At 40.7% G+C, this 27,210-nt stretch overlaps 1 protein-coding gene across 7 annotated transcripts in view; it reads right to left on the bottom strand.

Moving 5' to 3' along the window:
• The window catches only part of TSPAN9 (tetraspanin 9), a 352,108-nt gene that overhangs the window by 35,601 nt on the left and 289,297 nt on the right, over positions 1-27,210 (bottom strand). The gene's annotated exons all lie outside the window — the stretch shown is intronic.

The following is a 27,210-nucleotide window of genomic DNA, read 5'->3' as shown; positions in this document are numbered from 1 at the left end:
CATTTCCCTATGACCAATATGGTGGTAAACCATGGTTTGAATAATACATATCCCCTTGGCATTGAGACTGTTAACATTTTTCTGAGAATGGTTCACAAATTACATGAACCCACCCCAACTATATGAAACTCTTAAAGGGGTTATCCATCTAAGAGGGAAAAAATAAAAATGCCAGCTGGTCTTACTCACCAGGTCCCCCCGAGTCTTCTGTCTTTCTAGCTGCTGCCATTCCTGAAGTTTTTCTAAAAACAGATCTATATCCAAGATGGGAAACTACATTTCCCATCATGCATTTCCCTAATTGGTCCATTTGTGTACTCGCCCCCTTAGCTTTCTTTCCTGCCCACTGCTGTCATTACTATTGCACAGTAAACACAGGACTGTTTTTTTCACTGATTTTGCATCACATCATATATATATATTCCATGCTCACTGATGATGTAGCTGAGCTGACGTGTGCATGGTGTAGCTATGTGGTGCATAACAGGGATCTGTTTACCGGGGGTGGAAGTGGGGGGGGGGGGGGTAGTGTAGGTTTAGATTTTTGCTTATAACACAATATGCAGACCTGAGACACAAAGACAGGTACATATGCCTGTATTCACTGACAGCAAGCAGAGAAAGAATTATAACTTTTCATATTACAGAAACCAGGGACACTTGTAAGTCTGTGGAAGCAGCACAGGTGCATGGAGATGATACAGATTATGTCTCCTTGGAGTTGGGTTACCAAGTCAATAGACAGATAACCAGGCCCCCAGAGAGGAGATCACATGTCCTGTGACTACAAAGGGAGGGGGGAAGAGAGAGCCGAGTGTGGTCAGAGTGCACCAAGAGTAGAGGATTTTAGACATCCAAAGCCGATAAGAATGAGGAAAAAAAACAGGCAATAGGTTATACATGTATATTAAATGTAGGGTGGTATTGGTAAGGGGGATTATTTAGAATATTGTTTTTGTAACCCTGATAACCCCTTTAAGGGCAGTCAAAACCACCCAAGACCACTGGAATGGTACTTCAAACTTTTATTATAAATCTATATGGAAAAAGGAGTATATAGTAATGTTTGTCCAATGTGTTTTTGAGCCGTTCAAAAAAAAAATAAAACAAAAAAAAAAAAATATATATAAATGAAGGGATGAAAAGTCCGGCATAAATAGAAAGCTTACAAAGTACAGACTTCTAAAACATAGGCAGGTCCATATATCAAAGGGGTAAATGCCATCTCACTGAGACAAGTGATCCGTCTTTCCTGACACTTAAGGCAAAGCAATATGCAATAAGTTGGCCTATAGGCTCTTACTAATGGCATGAGTAAAAGCCTATGGGTAGAAACACATTGGATAGTCTTTGTATTGTTTTTACTCTAGTACTATGTACTTCCTTTTTTTTTTAACATGGATTTGTAATCAAACATGGATGGTTGTCAGCCACCTCTTTCACTATCTACTACCAAGCGTGAAACGGCTACCTACTTGGTCCGAACCTATTAAGGGGTGAACTGAACACAAAAAAGTTTATTTTCCCGGTGTTGCATAGGTCTAGTAGCAAGAACAAAAGGAGCAGAAAGTAATTATGCTTTTTTGGGTGGGCACATCCTGAAGTTTTGGGGGCTTTTGGAGTATTTGGATAATAGTTAATATACTAAGATAGTAGAAGTTAATCATCCTTAAGGTCCCCAAACACCTCAGACTTATGTCGGCCGAACCTTTCTAGAACAACCACCGACAGATGGAAAATTACAGCCGATTCGTTTGTTCAGTGCCAGATAAGTCGCTCCCCGTAGAGATCACGGGAATGCTCAGTCATGCCAAATGTTCCTGCGTATGGGGAGGACTGGTATGGGAACCTTTAGGGACAACCTTTGTGAAGAGTCTATCACAGTCTTATAGCCTGTAGGACTGATTCTTTGGGCCAGGTTCTCCATCCACCCTATTGACTCACCTCGTAGATTGAGGTAGATTGAGAGTGGCCTGGGACCTCAGAGCTTTTTACCTATTATAGGTAATAATCTACTTTGCCGGGTTGCTCATGTTTTTTTTGTTTTTTTTACGCACCCTCACTTTAACTTTAACCTATTCTGGCCATGGGTCTTCGGGCACTAATATGCCAATGGTCCGTCTATTCCCAATATAAAGAAACCATAGACTGTTAAATCTTGTATGTGCAGTAGACCGAGTTTTTCCCATAGGACGAAAGGTATAAACTCCACTTCCTACATGTTTGATGAAGTTTATCTGTATTTATTCCTTGTCCGTTTCAGTACCCTAACTATGAAGGCTTGTGATTTATTACATCAATAAAGTTTTTTTTCCTCCATTGCTATCTCTCCTCATAGATTCCACATGGGATTTCATGTTATTTATACAGCTACAGGTCAGTTGAGGGGTTAACATAGATCTTCCCTTTAATACCCCATCCTATATATTTTGTCCTTTACGCAAGCCAGTCTACATCCGAGCGGGCACTTTGAAGTGATAGCCAAGAAGATCATTAAAATGTGTCTGAGCTTGAAGAAGCACAATTCCAATAATGGATGTGCAGTAAGATGAACAGTTTGGATGGGCTAGATCAATAAAGCAAAATCTGAGCTGATACAAAGCGAAAGGAGATGTCAGTTGCAGCAACTCTCGTTACACCGCATGGAATTCATCAAATCGATACGGCAAGCTGCTGACGGGTGAACTCGACAGTGCATGGAGATAAACTTTGTGCGTTGCAAAGGGGGAAAAAAACACTGGGAAGATGTTCAAAGTAGCCTGTTATAGCTAACAAGTTATTACCGGGGCCCCCGGATAACTTAAAGCTAGTCAAAGTGCTGGTGTAGGGACTTTAAATAAGCAAAAGAGTAAAAAATATTCTCTGTGGTCTATGTCAACGTATATAAGGAAAACAGTAATTAAGGATAAAAAATTAATGAATAAAAAAAATCACATGGATGTGGTCAAAAATATTTCGTTTTGCACCTTCTTGCAATTTTAGCATTAGTATGGAGAATGGTTTCTCAACATTATCCTGGGAATTTAATTTGTCCTTAAAGGGTTGGTTTTATAAAGACATCCCTTTCCTGTGTGCCCAGTATGGATGTTGAGGAAAAGATCTGTCTCTAGGGACCCCATGGTATAAGACAAAGTGGAGAGATGGTAAATTCGGATGGGTCTCGTACATGATTCACATAGATGCCTCCTTATTTGAATGGCTGGTTCCTATTACAATGGGTAAAATGGGTAGATTTGTTTTGGGTCCAATTTGGCAAATTTGACTGTCAGATTTATTTCAAATACAGAAGTGCCCCGATTGCCCAGACAAAGTACGTACCGGAATGAGGATTCGTATTAATAGCAACCATTCCTGCTTCTGTACAGTACACTCCAGGCTGCTCAGGTTACAGGAGCAGGTGCGAAAGAAACCCAAAAACAAAATGCAAAAAAATTTAAATCCTGACAAATGATTTTTTTTTTAGGGGAAATTCAAACGGAATCCAATTTGTGCTAAATCAATTTTCTCATCTCTAGTTCTGATATCTGGACTTATTGCGTCCGTCTTTAGAGAAGAGGAGGTCAAAGTCATATTGGGATAGACGCCTGTAGATAAGGTCATGCTACAACTATCCAATGCATCAGCATCAGGGGGACTTTGGCTGCCACCATTAAAGTGAGCGATAGAGATGAGCGAACCTCGAGCATGCTTGAGTCTATCCGAACCCGAGCATTCGGCACAGCGGGGGCTGCTGAAGTTGGATAAAGCTCTTAAGCTGTCTGGAAAACATTAATACATGGATATGTTTTCCACATAGCCTTAGGGCTTTATCCAAGTTTAGCAGCCCCCAGTATGCCGAATGCTCGGGTTCGGATAGACTCGAGCATGCTCGAGGTTCGCTCATCTCTAGTGAGCGATCTAAGCCAATTATCAAGGACTTTCTAATTTTCTTTGTGCCGTCACAACACATTAAAGCGAATCTGTAGGAACCCCTGACCTCTAAAAAACGCTGATACCTGCTGGCTTGCCATGGTCAGTCCATGTGCGGTTCCAGGGTCCAAATAGCTCCTGGTGCAGTCAATTTCATATAAATGATCCTTTAATTAGGTGTCAATGGGGCGGAGCCTAGAGAGTCTGTGCCTCAGTCCTGCAGCACCTCTTTTTTCTTGCTGCTCGCCTTCTTATTAGCCTCATTAACATCTAATTGAGTATTCATTTTTATGAAATTGACGGTACCCATATTTGGACCCCGGGATTATACTGGCATTTTTGGGGCGGTCAGATTTGCCATAAGACAGTTGGGTAATATTAGCACTTGACGTGATAATAGCCAGTGGTGTTGGTAGAACTGGGGCAATGATAAAGAATATATCACGTATATTACGTATTATAATTGCACCAAGAGGCATGGGGCATCGGGCAAAACATCTTGTTCTAGGTGATCAAAGCATTTACTATTAATAACCAAGGAAGTTTTTGAAGCATGAACTCAAGTGACTCCGACCAATGGGACAAATTTTTTTTCTTGAATTTAATTGCGTAGATGTCAAAAACATTTTTGTCATTCTGTCATTACTGTTTGGATCTATGGGAATAACCAGCTTTGGACACATGAGACTTCTCGGTGACCCTTAGGGTTAAAGTGAACAGTACTCAATCTAGAGACGAGGATCAATGGAGATGATATTACAATTTACAGCCGGTAATCTGAACATTACATCACGGGCCATTCTGGCTACTTCTCAACAAGTGTCAATTCTGGGAAAATTCCAGCTCTCGGCGCTTCCGAACAACTGCTGTATTAACAATGGCCCCCTGCTGAGCTATGTAAACTAACACATGCTATGTATTCCCGAGCAGATATCCTATCTAATTGCACAACAGATGCAGTTAGGCCCTTCCTTGTTATTCCTTTTAATGTTAAATATTTTATGAAGTGCCAATGAAGTTCATCCTACTCACTGATGCCAAAAAGCTCTGCCACTACCCGGCCATTGCTTCCTATTACTGTAATGTGAAAATGCAAGGCATGGCGCTCAATGTCATATACCGAATGCTGCCTAACCAGTCTAATATAGTACTAATGCTTGATATCGTAAAACATGTCTACATGATTAGTTTTTAGATGGAGTCAATACGGTGCTCATATATCCAACAATAGTGGCTATAAAGCAAACCCTAATGGTGTTATAATAATAGTGGAGATTTTATATCAGGGCCACAGTCTAAGGCCATCAAACTAGTCCTAAACTCTTATTGGATGGGACCTTATTAGGATCCCATATTCCATTTTTTTGGGTCTGTTGGCCTTGGTTACTTTTTACTCCTTGGGTCTATGGGTCTATAACAGTATCGGATTACAATAGGCCCTTTTCGGGCGGCAGCCCGGGGGTCAATGGCCACCCAAAAAGACTTATACTTTTAGTAGTGTACTGTCTCCTGGCTACATTTTTGCAATGATTTGCAAAAGAATCACTGCTTTTTTACGCAATTTAGCACAAATCAGGGAATCATGATATTATCTATTCTGTACTATGAACACCACACTAGTGCTGCCATAGTTACAGTGAGATGGGGGGGGGGCAGACTTGGTGAACAGCCCAGGGCCTATTGTAAAGTTAATCCGCCCCTGGTCTATAATATAACCTGCTACAATCTATTCTAACTTATGTGTCATTAAAGGAGCTAAAAAAAACCATGGGCACTCGCCTCCAGAAACAGCAGCACTCTAGTCCTCAGTTTGGATATGGGTTTTGCAGCTCAGTTCCATTAAAGTGAATGGAGCTGAATTGTAACACCACACACAACCCCTTTAACCCTTAGACGACCTAGGACTTACCGATTCGCCCTGGAAGTCTGTGCCCAGACGACCCTGGGCGTACTGGTACGTCCTGAGCTATGAAGCGGAGCGGCCGCGGCATTTAAGTGTAACTGACAGGGGGAGTCCCCTGTCACTTACCAATCGGGACCCCCGCAGTGCGACTGCCGGAGGTCTCTCCCCTGCCTCCGTGCGGACTGATCGGCGAACTGCTCACTGAGCCTGCACAGGCAGGCTCAATGAGTAGATCGCCTATCACACTGATCAATGCTATGCTATGTAAATAGAAAACTGAAAGTGCTAGAGCTCTTAGAAGGCAAGGAGGAAAAAACGAAAGCGCAAAGATCAAAATTTGCACGGCCCACTGGGTCATTTTGGGCCTGGTCCTCAAAGGGTTTAGGCATTATACTTCAAGTGCACAGAGCCTATATGAATCACATGGGACAATATTCTAGACTCATTGGCACTCCATCTGCGGCCACTGATTTAACATTGCCCCTATATAAAAAAGTGGCACCTCAATGGGGTACAATATAGGCCCATAATAGGCTCTATATACGCAAAATGATGTGTAATACAGCAGAATACATTAGTTTTTCCCGTGTTATCTCAGAAGTAATAGGCTTTTCACTATCATTTACAGAGAAAAAGCCTCAAATATTTTACAAGAAAGAATCGGCTAACATTTCTGACAGGAGTGCAATATACTCTGCTTTTCCATTTCCCTGAGCAAATCATAAAAATACTAAAATTACACCAAGAAATCCTTCAAAAGTATAAAGTGATATTGTATAGGAAGCAATGGCGTCAAATGTGTCAATCACCAGAGACTTGATGTCACTTCACTCATGGAATTCTGACATGTTCCTTCACTAAAACAAAGCGCCTTAAAGATTCGGAGAAATTCTAGTTGAGGCGGATGTATTCTGCAATTACATGATATATTACTTCACCAGCAAAAGCTTTCTAGGCCACCTAAATTTCTTATTGTTGTAGATGGATTCAGGAAACGTGCCACGTCCCGAATCCATTAAAAGATCTCTATCCAGTCACAATTAAGGGGCGAAGCCGCCTATTAGTAGCCCGAATAGTTATATTTTTAGAGGTAACATCACTGCAATGTTCTACTTCTATGATCATATCTCTCTTTGGCTGGTATTAGAAGAACTTCTGTCTTGCAAAAATAGCGCCACTCTTGTGGTACTACCACTTAGCTCCATTCACTTCAATGGGACTGACCTGCAATACCACACACAAACTGCTGACAGGAGTGGTGCTGTTCTGGAAGCTTTTTTCCCCCTCTAAACCTGATTAACAGTCAACATAATCCTTCTGAACAGAATTTGAAATCAGGCAGGTCACTTTCTTATATAAGATCAACACATCATCTCTTCTGTTGCTGTCATACTTGGACTTAAGAGGACAGGTCACTGTCTTCTCCAAAATCAACATACTCCTCTTCTGCTGTAATCATAATTTCCGTGATCTAATTGGCTAAGAGTGCTTCATCCCTACTCACGGTATGGCTTATATGCCTTATCTTCATTAACATTATGACATAATAGGAAAAGTCACTGTCTTCCCAGAAATCCACACTCCCCTTTCCTGCTCCTATTTACATTTTCATGATCCGATTGGCTTGTATTGTTAAATCCGTACCAACAATATAACTATACATTTATACCCATGATATAACTGTATACCTCTCATATTTTTTTTTGCTAACACTATCACAAGAGAGGACAAGTCACCGTCTTCCACAAAATCAACACTCTCCTCTTCTGCTGCTATCATCTCTATGATCTGATTGGCTTAGAGTGCTCTATCCTTACCCATGATATAACTATATACCTCTTATAGGCAGTGTTGTTTTCGCTTACATTATGACATGAGAGTACAGGTCACTGTCTTCCACAAAATCAACACTCTCCTCTTCTTCTGCTGCTATCATCATGTTAATGATCCCATTTGTTAATATTGTTCTATACAATGATATAACTGTTTACCTCTCATATTTTTTTGCTAACACTATCACAAGAGAGGACAAGTCACTGTCTTCCACAAAATCAGTACTCTCTTCTTCTGCTGCTATCATCATCTCCACGATCTGATAGGCTTAGAGTGTTTTATCTTTACCCATGATATCAGTGTATACCTCTTATAGGCTGTGTTGTTTTCGCTTACATTATCACATGAGTACATGTCACTGTCTTCTACAAAATCAACACTCTCTTCTTTTGCTGCTGCTATCATTTTCATGATCTCATTGGTTTCGATTGCTCTATACCATGATATAACTGTATGCCTCTCATATTTTTCCCTTACATTAACATATGACAAGTCACTGCTTTACACAAAATCAACACTCTCCTCTTCTGCTGCTATGATTATTTTAATTTTTTCTTTTTTTTTTACAAAATCTACTCCCGTTCTGTTGCTATCAACATTGCCCTGATCTGATTGGCTTAAGGTTCTCCTATGTATACATCTTATATACAGCCTTGTCTTCACATACATAATCACACAAGAAGACAGGTCGCTGTCTTCCGCAAAATCAACACATCCATCTCCTGCCGCTGTAGTCATTCCAAGGGTCTCATGTATATTTATATACAAAATGAATTTCCCCATTACAGCAGCAGCCCATTGGAGACCCATAAAGGAGTTTAATAATCATAATAGGTATTCCTATTTGTTTGCCATATCTGACACCTTTAAGTAATCCATTTACGACATGTGGTGCCCCGGCTATCATTAAGTTCCAGCAGGCAAGGTAATATTGCGAATGACAAAACTGTCGCCGGTTTCCTAGGCATTCTGCTTGGTGCTTGCTGTGTCAGTCGCTACATTCTCAAGCCATTAAATTCGTAACTCGAGTATGGTTTGATGAAGATTGATTTTTTTTCTCTTTACTCATCACGCTCTTTCAATTACCGAGACTTTTAAGAACTGGAAATGAACGAGGCGCCCAGCTAGGAATAAGCAGTACACATGCTGTTGCCTGGGGAAACATTGCTTTCGGAATTAATAAAACATTGGTTTTATCGCTCTGAATTGTTAATTGCAATCATTCTCTGTCATTGTAATCAAGACATGTCCCAACATCCCATGTTTAACATGCACACGGTAGAGTGCGGAGGGATTGTTTTCCATGGTTGATGAACACTTATTGGAAAGATAAGCCGCACTAATTATAATGAGCACCTTGATGAATAATGGTAATAGAAATCCTTCATCCTTTACATGAAATGATCAAGATATGGGAATAATTCATTATTGACTATGATCAGGGCGTCTTTCTTAAAGGGGTTTGCCGACGGCCAAATTTTATTTATTTATTTATTTATTTATTTTTTCAATGTTTTTTAATGTTTTGCCTGTGTTTCAAATTCAATTTCTACAGTGCACCTGATGAAGACTGATCTCTGGGTCAAAACACGTTGTGCAGTCCTTAGAAAAAAAACCCTCCATGGATCAAGATCGTGATACTAGTAGTAGATACCTCCATCTGTTATATTGCCTGTAAGAAGGGGAAATTGTAGTGCGTTGGCATCCCGCATCTCTGAGTTGGTTTTGTGTCAATTGGCCATCAAATTGTGAAATTTGAAGCCTAGCTCAGGAGTGTGATGGGTTAATTGGCATTGACCAAAGAATACAACCAGGTCCAGTATTTGCAGTGTACTAACTTGCTTTATTTGTGACTTGATAACATGACAAGCCAATGTGTTTCCGGTTTGGAGCGTATCCTCAATTGGCATTGCCAATTGCATCACTTCCTACTATAGAGGAGTCAGGACTCCTGTCAATGTAGTTTCCATAGCACCCTAGTGTAGGGCACCAGGAAATTATCGTTTCATCGGCTGATCGTTGTCTCTATTACACTGAGTGATAATTGGCCAAATCGGACCGATTTGGCCAATTATCATTCTGTGTAATAGGGCCTTTAATTTAGGCCCTTTAATAAAATGGAGGAAGAATGGACAACAATACTTTCCTTTGCCCTCCAGTTGATCCTCAAATAAGGGATTTAAATATTTACTAGTCCTTGGAAAAAGAAAAATATAAGTTTGCACAGTCAACTTTCTAGAACAGATGACCGATAGACTTCGGAGAATTCCAAGGTTGAACTCACATTCAACTCTCTCCGATAAATGGACAGGCCCTTTAGATCTATCCATTATTCATTGGCGGGAAGATCTGATGTATTATGATGTTGCGCCCATTCATTACGGCTAACTCTAATTTTATAGGCCATCTTCCTTTTTAGCTGACATCTAAATAAATCGAAGAGGGTCGTATATTTTTCCCCCCATTAATCTCATCAATGTTGTGTCTATGCTGCAATTTTAAAAGTCAAACCTTTGTTCTGATATTTGGTTTGGGATTTTCGCCAGAGCTCCTCGGTAAGTAGGTCACCCTCTAAATGATTTATGGGTTCACAACAAGAATCCAACTTGTACGTAATCGGAATTGACATGCAAGAAACATGCACTAGTGAGATAAAAGAGAATGTGGTTGGATGATCTTATACCTGGTCCTACACATCTATGTCCCAGTTAATGAAGAGACCTTGATCAAAAGAGTTCATTACCTCCTAGGTCAAATCTACTCTTTTCCATTAAAACGCATACACCTGAGTAGTTTTCGCTTCATGACTGAATCCAGGCCATTTTGGGAGCTGTACTCTTTAAACAACCACAGGATGGACCAAAGGAGGGTCCAAATTTCCATTTTGTCCTAGCTTTAAGGGGTATTCCAGGGAAAATTAACTTTTCCCCTGTCCACAGAATAGGGTAAAAGTAGGAGATCGCAGGGGTCTGACCCCTGAACCCACTAAGCGATCTCTATATTGGACCCCGGCCTGCTCTGTTAAGAATAGAGCAATGGGTTCACATGCTATCCGCGGCTCTATTCATTCCTATGGTGTGTCGAAAAGAGCCAAGTACATCGCTTTTCCGAGGTACTCTGCTCTTTCTGACACTCCATAGGAATGCATAGAGCCGCGGGTCACATGCCGACTCGGGGCTCTATTCTTAACAGAGTCGTCCAGTTCAGGGGTCGGACCCCCCTGCGATCTCCTACTTTTACCAGTATATCCAAGCTTCTGTGATTCATGTCTTATGTTTCTTGTTATTTCTTGTTTTTACAAACGTCTGTCAGAAGTTTTGAAGGGTGGTGGTCCGGGTGCTCAAGATCCGACCAATCAATAAAAACAAAGAGGAAAAAGTGCTATACTGAACCCCCCCCCCCCCTCTTTTCTTGAGGAAGGGATGTATGGTTCTATGATACTTAAGACATTACTGTCATAGACATGTGAAAAGTTTTGATCAACTTGAGTCTGGCCATTTAGACCCTGAAGGATCACTAGATGAGAAGTGTACGACGGCTAAGAGCTTGCTGCTTTTTCCAATCTTGTTGCATAAAATGGGCCACTTCCGAAGCAATGACATAGGCAGAGCAACAAACCGGGAAGAGAAGTTATTAGCCACGTACTCCTCCTTGTAATTGGTGGGAATCTGAACTTCCTGACCCCATCCAATCAAAAGTTTTCAAATTTTTTGGAGACAGTAATGTTTTAAGATGGCCGAACAACTTCAATAGCTGTCGGCCAACAGCTATCACTCCCGATACCATTACACGCATAAAGACTTGGCTTTGGATCCATCATCATCCATAATGGCCATACTGACTGTCTCCCATCTTTATGTAGGATAATAACTACAGATAAAATATATATACTCAAGAGAAGTGTGCAAACTACTAATTTCGTATAACAAACGCTTATATTATAAGAGGAAAATTATAGGTTAGAGAAAAGTAATGCATTTGGATGAAAATCCCTTTAAAACTTGACTTAGGTATTGTATTGTAGCTCATTACCCATCTCTCTATTGAATGTGAAACAGGGCCAGCGATCTAATGATATGAAGGGCTTTAAAGCAAATAGGAAACTCGGCACGCTAGATGGGTCAATTGGTTCTTGTCTGCCGTCAAGTCCTTTGCATCAAAGTGATGAACTAAGTGCCTTAATAAACATTAAAATTGCATTACTCGCTATCTGAGAGGGATGCGAGAAAGAGACATTGTACAGTAAAAACCAATAGAGGATACAGGAGAACATCCAGCTAGATGTGATATATCACTGGGGCAGCGGAAATGAGATGTTTAACAGAAGTGCCGGCCTAACATAATCTCTGTATAATTAAAATACTAATGAATTTGGGTTCACCCACTAAATCACCATGTTAAAGGCCTTTTCACACCATGCTGATTGGCTGAATCAGGAGCAATTTTCAAAAACCCTATTAAAGCATTAGGAGTTAATAGAAGGGGACCCTCATCCGGGACCTCCATCCATCAACCGCGTACAAAGACCATCCCCAACTCTCCGGAGAGCATAGCATGCTTGTGCCTTATATAAATAGCCCATTGAGTTTAAGTGATATCATGCAGTGCTTCATTTACCCTGTGGTGGCGTTGTAGAAGAATTGAATACTTGCTCTCTGGTATTCCTGCAAATAAGAGCCAATCACTATTGATTTGCTTATTTCAAGGAACATTAATGTAAAAGTTTGGCTTAAAAAAAAAAAAAAAAAAAACAACAACTACTTACCCCTCCCCGTGCCGTGAATTGCCACGTCAGAGGGTCCAGGATCTGATGACGTCACAACTCGGGAAAAAAATGCTTGACCCATCTGACGGACGTGTCCCGCCCAAGACGCTAACTGGTTGAGTGGGGCATCCATCAATCGGGTCATGACGTGGAAGAGCTGGGAGCTGAAAAATACCAGCAGGTGCCCCTGGAGTGGGAAGTGGTGCAGCGTGGGCACGGGGAGCGATAAATATTTGTTCTTTATTATGTCCCCCGCCCAAACTGAATTTTTGTTGCCTACCACTTTCTTTGTCTCTGAACTATACATGACCATATGTACAGTGCCTATGGACCCGTGGTTGGGGATTGACCACAACCACTTTAGCTGGCCGTTTATATTCAATAAGTGTGAAAATAACTGGCGATTTTGGTGGGACCTGTTAACCATCTGTGTATAGGAGCCTCCTGACTGTTAAAAGGGAAAAGGATTGTTGGATGGGCATCCAAAAAAAGGCAAATTAACCAAAATTAGCTGTATAATGGCAATGGTATGGTAAGGGCCCGTATCACCTATTATAAACACAAATTTGTACAGTGACACCGTCCAACGCACCATGCAAGCTCAAGCAAGTCAACCATGCTCATTTAGTAAAGACTCATTTCTTCCATATACCCCCAACTAGTAGCATCTAGGGGAAGACAACTTATGTGCCAGGAGCTTGAAGAAGTTTTTCTCCCCCTTATTTTTCTATTTTCTAATTTACTTCTAGTACTTTAAGGAGCAAAACTGATTCCATTTTTCCTTTACTGGTAAATAAACACACCTGAGAAATCTTGATGTATCGAGCCCTTAAGACTCATTGTGTTCATGGGAATTTCTGCTGCGGCTACTTGAAGAGCTCCTGGATAAAAGTAAAGATGGATGGCGAGCACAACTTAATCAACGAATGCGACTTGGTTGGCTAAACAGAAGAGGAGGCGGCGACAAATTGACAATTTTCTGATGCATTTCTGCCTTGTTTATACGCGGTTCCTCTCCTTGTGCTTAGTGAGATTATTAGACCTCTTGTTTCGAGATGAGATAGTATCTCAAGCCGCCTCCTGGCAGCCCTCCAGCCTAGGCCTTTTCTCGGAGCTCCACGTGCCTGGATGAGATTTGGAATTAGTCGTCCTTTTTTTTTTCCCTTGTACTGTATGGTATGAGCCGAGCTAAATCTCCTTCTTTAAGTCACTGCAGCTCTCACACAGCGTTAAGTTTTCCAAAGAAAAATTCCCATTTACCTTATTTTAGACAGGTCTAGAACAATATATAGTAATAAAGTGATAATGTGCGTAATTTTTTTTTAAATAAAACAAACAAAAAAAATTCATAAACATAGCAATGTTGCGGACCTGCATTTGGTCTCTCCACTCCATGAATTAGGTTATCTCACTAAAAATGAGGAAGAAATACCATTAATGTCTAAACCATGGAGGTCATTGCTAGTGCACAGTGGCAGCAACTCCAAGGGTCCTCTCACATGGGCCGATGGGCTCCAGATTATAGGCGCCGTTCTCTGTGATTGCGCTCGTTTACAGAACCTATTGATGACTCGAATTATCGTACTTCCAGGCCACGCGAACAGTTGTTTGATCATTCACAAGGCCATTATACTCATCATAGTTATCTGCACTTCCCCTGTTTACACTGGACCATACTGATAATTTTTTGGGGCAAACAATAGAAGCAACAGATGACGAACTTTTTTTTCATTGGTTAATCATTGTCACCTTACACAGGCCAATTGTCGTAAAAACGCTCATTTACCCTATGACGGGCCCTTGCAATGGGCCTTAAGAAAGCTTTATGCAATTCAATTCTATGTACTTTATGGGTCATCCAGTCAGTGACCAACCTGGTGGCCTCTGGTAAATACAAGATTAAGTGTCAAATCCTTAAAGGGATTATCCAAAGATTAAAAGATATATGCAGAAGAGATGACTAGCTGATCAGTGGGGGCCTGAGTACTACGACCACCCAAGGAACTTGCCCCTCCCCCCAATATATGGAACACACATGCAAGACCGTTGCTCCATAAATTCTTTATGGAACTTCCAAACTCCCCTATTAAGTCTCAAAAACAGTGAATAGCGTGGTGGCTAAGAATGCATACTGATGCTCCATTTACCGCAGGAATGACTGACTCCATTTTCATGACTGGGGAGGTTTCAAGTGGTCGGACCACCACTAATCATCAAGTTATCCCCTATCCTCGGCATGGGGGATAACTTTTATTTTTCATTGTAGGATTGTACTACTTTTTTTTTCTCTTTCAGCTGACTTAAAGCAAATCTGTACTGGCCATAACCCACCTCGATCCACTGGTACCATTTTCATGTCCTGTGGTCTACCTTTCATGCAGCACCTCTCTCCTGCCTCCATCCAGCTCAGGTGCCAGAAAAGAAGATAGGTAGGGAGTAAGATGCTGTAGACACACCTTTAGGCCCCACCTCATTGACTTTTCGCCTTACTTCTGGGCCGGAGATGGCGTGGTGAAGGCTAGGTGCCGGCAGCTTGGGGTGAGTGGTGGCCAGTATAGATTCGCTTTAAGAAGAACTCTAACTGGTGCCTTTTAAAACTCTTATTCTCTGCTGCCTCCGCCAAGGCATAGGATTCTGGATGTGACTTACCTTTACACCTTGTATAACTATAGCAGAGGTTGAAGTCACATAAGGGCACAATACTATTAATAGCAACTAATAAGAATATGCAAGTTATTTTTCATTTATTGCAGTAAAATATCAAAAGGTAAATCTCTGTATAAAAAGTTACCCAGAGATGCAAGTTCTTATTACCACATCTTACATCTCTATTATTTGGCATAGTCTGGGCCGGTATCTGATTTTAAAGTGATTTTCTAGCAGCAGAAGACATAACACAATTCATTGCATCTCCATGTTGGATGTATTACAATATTTGAGCAATAAACCTGTCACTGTCAAACAAGAAAAAGGCCAATATAGAAGCCGTAAAACCCGAAATACTGTTTGTGATATCTCACAATCACATTTTCTTTCATAAGACGTAAGCCAAGAAAAGCCCTGAGAAGAACATCAGATTTTAGATAAAACATGATATATTTCCGCTAACATTGCATTGTCTGCTGCCAGTTCTCCTCTGTTGTTGTACTCCTGGGTACTAAGAGCTTACAGAACACACCTATGATAAGAATATCAGCCTCTAATGACTTGTAGATGGGAATTGAAGCAGAAAATAAAAGCCTCTTCTTGATTTAAAGGCTGGCAGTGGATTTTAAACATGAAAACCCAGCAAAATAAGAAGTTTTTATTACTTATTAAAGTTTTGAACCCATTCCGAGATGAGTCGAGACAGAACACGGACCACAATAATGAATGATGATAGATGAGGACTGATCAACCAAGCCTAGAAAAATATCACACCTATACAAGCTTGTTGGACATCCCATTCCAAAATCATGGGGTTTACCACCCTTTCAAGTTGATAACAGCCTCCAACTTTCTAGGGTGGACAACATTGGATCTAGACGGTGTAGGAGCCAGTAGAAAGATGGCTACATAGTTTCTTTATAATATAGTATGGGTCTGACCAAAAAACTATTTTGGAGATGGCCACTAGAGATGAGCACAACTCCAGTCCAGTCACTCGGCATTTGAATACCACTGGCTGAAGAAGGTGGATGTCATAGGCTGTATCCATGTTTTCCAGATCTGCATCCAACTTCTTCAGCTACTGCTATTCAAATGTCGCATGGTTGGACATGAGCATGCTCAAGTTGTTCTCATCTCTAATGACCATCCCAAATTGTTGGGAAAATGGAATATGATTCTATTAAAGTGGACTAAAAGGCACTCCCTATAAACAATCGAAAAATAGCTTATCAAAGTGAGTATGAGTACTGAGACCCTTACGGATCATGATAATGAAAATCCCTCGTTCCCTCAAGTGAATGAAGAGGCAGCACGCGTATGCTTGACCTCTACTCTATTATTCTCAATGGGACATCCAGCCACCGCAGAACTTGACTATGTTTGGAAACACTCATGGACAGAAAAGAGTGGGGGATAGAAAAAAAAAGGGGGGGGGGTGTAATGAACTGATCGGTGGGAGTGCGACTGCTAGGACTCCCACTGATCAGGAAATTATCCGCAATCCACCAGGGTGACCTAACAGTGTCATACAGGGCTTCTAGATCTCTAAGAAAGTGTTCTACACAAGTTTTAGGCCTACTGGTTAAGTTTAGTTTCAAACCAAACTTTCTGCCAAAATTCTGCAAATCAAACTTTTGAAATCACTCATCTCTATTGAGGATCAATTAGTAGTGTAGTTTCAGGATTTTGGTTACCTTTAGGTGCCACTAGACAATTTTCCTCTTTTTGAGGAAGAGCTAATATGCACATCTTTCTTTCTCATGGTGTATCACATGAAATTTTCCTACAGGGTCTCTTCAAGAGAAAACAATGTATGTCATCTTAGAAGGAAGAGAAACAGATCGCAGATCTCAAGGAGACCAGCCAAAGGACAACACTGCCGGCTGCTAGTGAAAGAGTCCCGAAACACAGGAGTAACCAGATATCCCTCTGGGAAGGACCCAGCCAAGGGGTGGCTCCTATAAGGAAACCACCAAAACCACCATATTAAGTGGCCCTATCATTCAATGTAATGACAAGGGAAAAACCAAGGCCAGGTAACCATCCACATACAGCTGTTTCGGGGTGTTGCCCCTCATCAGAGTGGAGCAGGATTCTGGCTAGGTGGGAGCAATGCCTAGTAGAGCCATAGAAGGTAGCTATTTTAATGTACACTAACAGACCTGATAGGTCTCCTCTATATATAAAGGGCCATATATATAAGGGCCATAGTAGTATTAGTTATTCTATGAGGTATCAGTTAACTTGGTTCTGACATATATTTGATAATTATAAAATAAAGGCGCCTAAAGCCTGGGAGAATTATTTTTTTTTTTAAATAAAGATACAAAATTATATGTATCGGCAGCAGATGATTTTGCCCTTTGCAGTGAATCGTCAATCAGAATCCTTATTTGACCTTGAGCAGAAAAACATGATTTCATGTTTTAAAGACTCAGAGTATAAGAGACTCTTCAAGTACAGAACAATATTTTATATTAGAGCATGTCGTGTTCGACCTAAAGAGTACAACTTGAGTTTTAATGAAGTCCAAAGTGTACAGATGTAGCTGAGCTAATCATTTGACCAATTTGTGGTGTTGAGTGAACTGTTCGGGTCCGGTGATCCAAATCCAAATGTTCGGCATTCGACTCCCGGTGGCGACTTAGGTGACGCCCTTGGAATCCTGGATACGTGGATTCAGCCATTGGCTGTATCCATGTTTTCCTGTTAATTTAGTCATACACTAGAACAAGCAGCTTCTCTATATTTTGAAATAAAGAAAGTTATGCTAAATAATGATGTCAAACTGCAAACCTTTCAAGACATATCCTAAAGAAGAACTAACACACTTCACAATCACATCTACCAAGTCTAAACACAAACAAAAGTTGAGTGGTTTTCAGCTTCAAGAACTCATTCCCTATAAATAGCTCTCACAGATAACAGTACAAAGATTTCAACTTTACAATAAAAAAAAAAAAAAAAATCTGTTCCATTACTCAAACCTTAATTATTTGCCTTCGCATCAATAGCGGGACTCGCGTCAGCCCGATACGTGTTTGTTCCAAAGTGTATTTTTGGAGCAGATGCTGAACAGATTTTTTTTTTTGCCCTTGTCTCATCTCCCCTCTTCCCCCAAAATCCAATTAAAATGACAGGATTTAACAAACAGGAGAGAAGTAATTTATGCTAAAACTTGCAAATTTGGATGTAAACCGAACAAGTGTCTAGCCTTTGTTTGACTTGTTAATTGAAAATCACCGGCACGTTGACTAGGAACAAATGTGAAGCGATGCAGGTGTGCGCCTCCAAAAAATTATGGCTTTCTTTCAATTTTTTTTAGATTTGTGTATATGTATTTTCTATTTTAAGCTTTATCATTACATTTCACCTGACTTCCTGAGTATTGTGTTCTTCTAACTCAACTTAAAACGACTCGGGAGATTCCAAACATAGACATCGAAGAACTTGCCAAGTTGATATGAGCCTCTTGGCCCAGAGACAACGTAGTTCACGATGGCCGGGGCCGACAGTACAGAACAGCTGACTTTTACGGCAGCAACTTTATGATTTGAGTGGAGCTGCCAATCTTTAGCAGTCATTGTACCTTCCTAAAGTGTCTACGGTTCAGTAGGAACATTGAGGCCCTGTTGAGGTTACTGCTCCATAACAGATGCTTCTAACTTATTGTTTCTGACTATAAGTTCATATAGAGTGCAGCCAATTAGATGACATGATGCCCAATCCTTGACATAGAAACCAGTCATTGCATATCCTATACATTCAATTAACCAACAGCCAATGATGATGCTGCCTGTTGTTCTTGATTCGAGGATTACAGCTCGAAATTCTCCAGCTGACTTAGGTTAAACCTTTTCCATTGAAGGATTAAGAGGGGGAACTGCAAGCCTAGTGTTACAGGGACTGCAGACAGATCGTCAGCACTGGATATTCTAATCTAAATGGAAACATCCTGGACTTCGAGATATGGATTACTTAGAACTTAATACCGTTTAGAACCTGCACTGTGCTGTGGTCATCAAATGAAAACAATTCAGGATAGATAGCCAAAAACTCGCAAGTCTGTATGAAGTAAACCGTCATGAGATGGGAGGTGTAAAACTGTCCATGATAAAAATAGCAAGTGAAGGGAAGAATGAAAGAGATAGAGGGGAGGGAAGATTAGAAAGGAAGGGAAGGAATGAATGAAGAATGGGGAGGAAGAGGAGGACAGAAAGGAAGGGGAGGGGAGGAAGGATAAGAAAAAAGTAAGGGGAGGGAAGGGGAAAAGGAGAAGGGTTGAAAAGAACAATAGGAAGTAAGAATGGGGAAGAAAGAAAGGAAGGAAGAGGAGGAAAGACAGGAAGGGGAGGAAGGAGAAGAAAAAAGGAAGGGGAGGGAAGGGGAAAAGGAGAAGAAGGGTTAGAAAGTAAGATAGGAAGCAAGAATGAGGAGGAAAGACAGGATGGAAGGGGGAGGAGGGAAAAGATAGGGAGGGGATCAATAAAGGAAGGAAAGACAGAGAGAAAGTAAGAAAGGAGGAAAGGAAGGGAGGGAGGAAGGAAAGAGGAAAGGAAGGGAGGAAGGAAGAAGGAAAGTAAGGGGGAAAGTAAGGAAGGAAGTAAGGAAGGAAGGAAGAGAAAGAACGGTGAGGGAAGAAATGAACAGGAGAGAAAAGACAGAAAGAAAGGGAGGAAATAAAAGAAGGTAATGGTAGAAGGAAGGGGGGTAATGAAACAAGGAGGGAAAGAAAAGAATATATGAGAGAATTGATGAAATACACAAAGGAAAGGAAAGATAGGGAGCAAGAAATAGGAAGAAAGGAATAATGGAGTGGTTGGGAAAGAATGGGGTGGATGGATAGAAGATAGGAAGGAGGAAAGGATGGAAGGGATGGAAGACTGGAAGGAACATAGGAAGGGGGTAAATGAATAAATGTAAGAAAGAAATTAGATTATAGAAAAGAAGAAGAGGGAAGGAAGAACAGGGTGGAACATGAGAAATGAGAGAAGAGAAAAGAAAGGAGGGGATGAATGGAAGAAAAGGGTTGGGAGAAAGGGGAGGTAAAAACTGAAGTAAGGGGAAGAAAGACAAGAACAAAGAAAGTGGAAAAGGGAGAAAAGAAGGAATGAATGGGATGAAAGGAATGGAGTAAAGAAAGTGGGGGGGGGGGGAGAACGCACAGAAAGGAAGAAAGATGGAAGGATCAAAGGAAGGAGGAAAGCAAGGATGGCTTGTCCCATTTTTTGGGGGCCAAATTGGATAGTTTGTTACTCTAGACTACTATAGTTACTATAGCATTAGTTTTCAATAGCTATACTGTATAGCACCTTCGTTCTCAGCCTTAGGTTGGGGTTATGCGACAATATCCCAGCTATGCGGCTTAATTGTTGTCCCATTGTATGGGGAATAGGTTGCTTATGGCCTTATGACTTCATTCCCCATAAGTAATTATGGAAATTGCATTGTGATTTCTATTATATGTGATTATTTTAGAAGAACTTACATTTTAAGGGGGATAATAAAAACCCAACATCGTTTTACGCCAAACATAAGCGAAGTGTTAATCATAATAATTAAAACATAAAGCTCAACGACTAACAAAAATTCCATTACGACTCCTTGTAAAAATAGACGACAGAGAGAATGGTGTAATTGTTCCAGTGATACCAGCAGATACCATGTTTCCTGGTGCATAAATAGCACACTGACCTTTATGTGAAAGTGCTCTTAGATGCTCCAGCTTCCCACATCAGCTACTTCAGAATACCGCAAGCAATCTCGCACTTTCTGATCCAGATAAGGGCAGGATTACAGAATGGTTGGGAGTGAGAAGCTCTATTGATTAGGTTAAAAACAAAAACAGATTGCTATGATTTACGAAGATACTCTGCTCCCTTGAAGGTGGATATTTATGATTTATTGATGCGTATCAGGAAAGGCAACGGCCAGTGCCAAGCGACCAGATGCTGCAAGTATCTCGCTAGAAGTGGGTATAAAATTAAAGGAAATATGTGCTAGATTTATGGAATTTTTATTACTGAAAACAGCCATGACTCACAGACAAATGTGGCTGCAGAGTCATGGCCTTAAAGGGATCCTACCATGTTGAAAGTGCAGTGTAATCTAAAGGCATCATATTATAGAGCAGGATGAGCTGAGAAGATTGATATATAGTTTATCAGAATTTTTTTTTATTTGTACTTAAGTCATTTATTTAAACTTCTGGGCTTTGGAGTCCAGTGGGCGGTCCTATTCAGTGATTGGCAGTTTTCTCTATAGGTACAAAAACAGACCGCCCTCTAGAATGATCAGAGATTTAGATTAATAAATTACTAAAGTTCTACAGATTTTTCCCCCACAACTGTATATTAATCTGCTCAGCTCCGACTTCTCTATAACATGATGCCTACAGATCGTATTGCTTGCTTAACATCAAAGGTTTCCTTCAAATGTAGCTAATGGAAACACAAAATTTCTTGAGAAAGATCACCGACACTACTCCCTTTGTTGGCTTGCGTGCAGTCAGTTAGACATTTAACATGGGCTATGCTGACTTGCAACAGAGGTGCTCCTCACAATAGAATATTTATCCAGTCTAGTAGATAGAAAGCTGAGGGCACTCACCCATAAGTTGCAAAATACTTTATTCCAAAATGCGATTAAAATCTCTGTGATACATATCAGTTGAGCAGGCGCCATACCACTTCACAGCATAGACATCAACATGATGGCTATTTCACGCGCATGCACGCTTCATCAGATCTCCCCTCAGCTTTCTATCTACTAGACTGTTTCCTTTAAATGTTCTACATGAGGCATTTTTCCAGTGGACTTTTTAGTTAGCTAGTTCAATATTGTGTAAGAAGGTTTAGGCTATATTGTAGTCATGCAGTTACGGGGGTCTTAATTGTCCAGCGCAATAACATTTAGCCTTGTCAGATGCTTAGTATAAGACATATGGCAGATGTCTAGGGCCTCCATGTTCCTGTAGCAGTTACACTTTTAGGGCAGGGCTTCACATTAAACTACTGAGCTATCCCTGCATAAATAAAGCTGTATACAATCTTGTGTCACACAATAGTTAAAATCCATCAGTAGTGTCTCAGTGTAGCCGTAGCCTTTATTCCAGATGCCCTATTCATCGTACATCTTGGCAGGTGGGTTGAGTACCATACATTGTTTGTTCAGCCAGAATTGTATGTCTGCCAATGATATCACTTCAGACTGGAGAACTGTTACCATCATTAAGCTTAAACGGAGGGATACCCTGCAGATGTTTGTAGACTGGTACATTTCCCAGGAAGCTGATGTCGTAGATCCTGGTGACTGGCACCAAAATTAACACATAGATCTTAGATGCTTCAAATCTCAAACTTATGCAGCAGATTTTCTTCTGGGCTGATTTTCTTCTGGGCTGGTACTTGATTCCTCCTATGTGGTTTAAGATTTGCATTTGCTTTTCTCTTTGGTTTTTCAATGTTTGGGTAATATTACCCTGAGCTGTCCGTTTACTCCGATCTGCTGTAAGATGGAGCTTGACCTATCTCTATGAGGTCATCCATACTTCCTAATAACTTCCTACCAACCTCCTGATTTTGCAAGACAATCCCATGATCTGGACTGATACCTTCTCTTTGAAGGAAAGGTCAAAGTACATTCTCCACTCATCTGTATATATCAGAACAGTAGCAAAATTCAACAAGGGTGAAAGAAACTTCCAATGTACATTACAACAAAAGCCATGCCAAGTGGGTGATCATCATGCCCATGCCAAGAGAAGTACATAACTCTGAAATTCCCATGGCAGTGACACCATGAATACTTGATGACTGATGGCACAGATATGTGCGCTGTACAGCAATATAATAGCACTGTCGCCTGTATCAAACATTCTCACAGAATTGCACAGTAGTAATATATACAGATGTCCGGAGGAGAGAAAAGGGGGGGGGGGGGCAGGAAAATGGGAACCTACAGTAAATGACAAACGGGCTGCCAATAACCGGCAATCAAATGACTAAAGCAGAGAGAATTTAATTTCGAAACTCCATTGAGGAAAAGTGAATTGAAAACTCAGCCAATCGATTTGTATTATATGGGATTTGTTTGATCTAATGCACAAGGCAGATCAATTCTCTCTGGGCATCATATTTCACCTAAATATTCACTCGCACTTTAAAAACTGGAAATGTGCCATAAAGTGGGGTATCCCGTCAGAATAATCCTATCTTTTTTTTTTTGGTATCAGAGTTGATGCCTTTTAACATGGTCACCATTGGTCTCTTACACAAATGTAACAGATAATGTTGGGAAATGTGGTATTAATTGGCAACTGGATTGCCGCTAAGGTTGTGAATGGGTTGCCATGTAACACTTTCCAGAAGATCTCTGTTTTGGGTATTAGACTTCCCCTCCAAAGTCTATTCATGACCAGAGATGTGGATTCTCAAATGCCATACTCTGTTAACTGGGTTTTCTCCATAAATCCCCAAAAGGACTTTGGATGTTGGTGTAGTCCCTAAAATGTTCACATATTGGTAACAGCAACATCAAAGGGGTTATCCAGGAGTAGAGAAACATGGTCGCTTTTTACTTCAATGGAACCGATTTCCAAACCATACCCAAACTGGAGACAAGAGTGGTGCTGTTTCTGGAAGAAAGCGGCCATGTTTTTCTAAGCCTGGATAATGCCTTTAAAAGAATAAAGTCAGGAGATGCCACCAGGAGAGCAGCTTCAGGAAGGGAAAAGACATTAGCGTTGTTAGGGACATAGCCAAAGATAGGATTCATGATTAAGACAACATCAATTCAAGTGAGGAACCATGTTAAGTGTAGAATTGAAACAAACAGAGGTCAATGTACCATACTAGGAGCCAGGGACCGTATTAACTTTAACAACCAGGCCTGATGTCATCTTCCTGGTCACAGTGGAAGCCAGGAGCTGAGGCAGGAAGAGTAGGACCATCTGACTGCCTTCCAACCAAGTGGGACTATCTGGAGAAGAACAGGCTGTTCACTAGAATATGGTGGTGGAACCGGGTGAGGTGAGTGTTGATGGCTAAATACATTGGTAATGGCAAAGACTTGAGAATATAAAGATGAACAATAGAAAAAACATCCAACTCAATCCTTGACAAACTCCAACAATATTATTTTGGGAGCCTAACGTGAAACCAGATGGAAGCTTTATCTAGATGTGCAAAGAAAGGGGAAGAACAGTAAAAGGGTGTATAGGTATCCACAAAAATAAAGATTTATAGGCATTCTAGTGGGAAGCTTCTTGGCCCAAAAAGAAGACTCTCCAATAAGTTGGCAGTATAACAAAAAAATAAATATATATATATATATATATATATATATATATATATATATATATATATATAATTTTTTAAATATATTTTTCCTATTATTTTTTTTAACACAGTGTTATACAAATCAACCTCACTTACTGGCTAGAGAGCTGAAAGCTGAGATAACTGTGATGTACTCTACAAGGAGAAGGGATCAATATACGCTGTCATATGAGAGACAATTGCTATAATGCTTGATTAGAAAACAGGAGGCATCTGACTCCATAAGCGGAGGGAAAATAAGAATGACGCTTGTCATATTCGGCTTTGTGATTTGCTCAGGCGTGATGAAAAGATAAAATGATGCACTTCGTATAACTACCCTACAAATTACCCATATTATAGCTTGTCTTGTGAATGGAGACATAATAGTCACTTAAATGTTTATTCAGAAGTGCATCTCACATTACCATCAATGAATGACACGCTGATACAATTTACCAGCTTAACCACATATTATATACTCAGCGGGTGAGTTCAACTTCAATCTGGAGGGTGGAAAGCCTCAAGGGTAGTTATCATCCAGACAAGAGAATGGCTAGAGATGGCGATACATTTTCAATAATTGTTCTTTCTCCTGACTTCTCCATACACATGAGCGTTTAGCTTGGATAAACCTTCATGTGTTTCCTAAAAAGCCACCATACCCTCATACACCTTAGAGAGTCAATGGTGGCAAGTTTGGCCAACTTTAGTAAAAGGTGTATGGGCACCTTCTAATATTTCTATTCAAAGCTTAAGGTGTAACCTGAAGCATAATCCATAACAGGTTGTCTTCTTTTTTTATATCAAAGCCATTGGTCTTCCATTTAGTAAATGGCGCAGAGGGTTCAAATGTTACCTCTGCGCCAACTAAAGCTTTGGAAAATGAAAAGTATATAACATAATGAAAAAAGTGTTTGTTTGTTTTTTCCCACCACAATTCAGGTTTTCCAAAACTTCCTAGGGCGGTAACCAACTTCTCAAGCCACCAGGAATCAAATGCCGAGCGTTCAGATTTAGAGAGTGTTGCTTAACCCAAACAGTTTGGCAAGTCTGCTCAACACTAGTGAAAATTTTGGATAAATTTCAATTTTTGCCTCTTATGAACCAATTCAACTTATACTAAAGTAAGCCAAACTCCAGATGATATCAGGGAAGATAGCTGGGCGTACTGGAATTCTGCCGCCCAACTCTTTAATTTTTGAAGAGATAGGTTGGCATCAGAGTAGTTGGCTACAACTTACCTTCCCCCTCCCCATAGAGAACACAACTTTCATCTGAACACTCATCTATATTTGGTGGTCAGGAGAGATAACTGCCGACTGAGTAATTGTTCAGTGTTGAGTGGACTAATGTTCTCCAAACCCGAACAGGTATCAAATCGGCATTTGATTCCCTGCAGCTTCAGAAGTTAGATGCCGTCTATGGCTGTATCTATGTTTTCCAGGACTCCCTAGGGTGGCATCCAACTGCTAGTCAAATGCCAAGTGTTTGAGTTTGTAGAATGTACCAAACCAGAACAGTTTGACAAGTCCACTCAACACTAGTCAAGTTATAGAAAATATATGGGCTTCTGTACCCTCAACCAAAGAGTTCTTCATCACACCCCTACATACAGATAATTGAGTCCGTCTATATTAGCCAATGGTGTCTTTTGGCTCTCACCAGTCTACCAAAAACATCTTACCTCCCATTAACATGATCATCAACTGCTAATGGATCACGACTAGAGATGAGTGAACCTCGAGCATGCTCGAGTCCATCCGAACCCGAACTTTCGGCATTTGATTAGCGGTGGCTGCTGAAGTTGGATAAAGCCCTAAGGCTATGTGGAAAACATGGATATAGTCATTGGCTGTATCCATGTTTTCCAGACAACCTTAGAGCTTTATCCAAGTTCAGCAGCCCCAGCTAATCAAATACCGAACGTTCACTCATCTCTAATCACGACCTGCGATAGTTTTAAAGTGAATGTACCATCAGGTACATTTGCTTTAAGTGTTTCACATAAACAGTACAGAGTCGATGGCGCAGTTTTTTTTTTTTGAACCGTGGCCCGGTGGCCCGTTATTACCGGGCTATTACACGGCACGGTCTGTTACCAGGGCTGAAAAACTGAAGGCAGGCCAACCCGCCCCCAGTGGGAGTAAACCCAGCCAGCCCGCCTCCACCGAGTCAGCTCGGGTGGGTGCTCGGTAATAGACCGCAGCACTGGCTTCCCCTGCGTCGGCACTATTCTATTCATGTGAAACACCTAAAGCGAATATACCTGATGGTACATTCGCTTTAACACCAACAATTGTTCCCCTTCTGCACTGTAAGCAACAAGCCAATTTCCTCGCCTCTGTGCACCGAACCATTAGAGTTTCTCATTGTTTTCCTTCTCTTTATTTTTGCAGCGAAATTTGCTTTAATTCAAAAGCGCTGCCGGTTTACAGATCTACTTTAGAAAGCGATAAAATTATATTAGTCTTTGCTAAGAAATTAGGCTCCGGTTCAAATGCGTAAAAAATCCCACATTACCCAGTGCTTTTAAAGCAAATATATGGGAAAGTGAAAATGTATCTGGCATCTATAACAAGTATATTCATTTCGCCTCAATCTGCTTGTTTGTGTTACGGTGCAACCATTAATAACTGTCAGTAAACACCCGGCTTACATTCAGGAGGAAAACAAAACCCTCGACGGAAGAAAATGAAAATGTTTTTAAGCTACAAATCTTCTATAAAGATATATTACTAATTCGCAATATAAGCAGATGTTACTGGGCTGCTTGTGTGTTCTCAAAATTTACTTGGCAACTAAGATATAACTTCTCTTTTTTAGGTAGGTGA

This window comes from Dendropsophus ebraccatus, chromosome 1 (assembly GCF_027789765.1).
Source record: "Dendropsophus ebraccatus isolate aDenEbr1 chromosome 1, aDenEbr1.pat, whole genome shotgun sequence".
Taxonomy (NCBI): Eukaryota; Metazoa; Chordata; class Amphibia; order Anura; family Hylidae; genus Dendropsophus; species Dendropsophus ebraccatus.
Note: the sequence above shows the minus strand (reverse complement) of the source record. Positions and strands in the feature narration are given on the sequence as shown.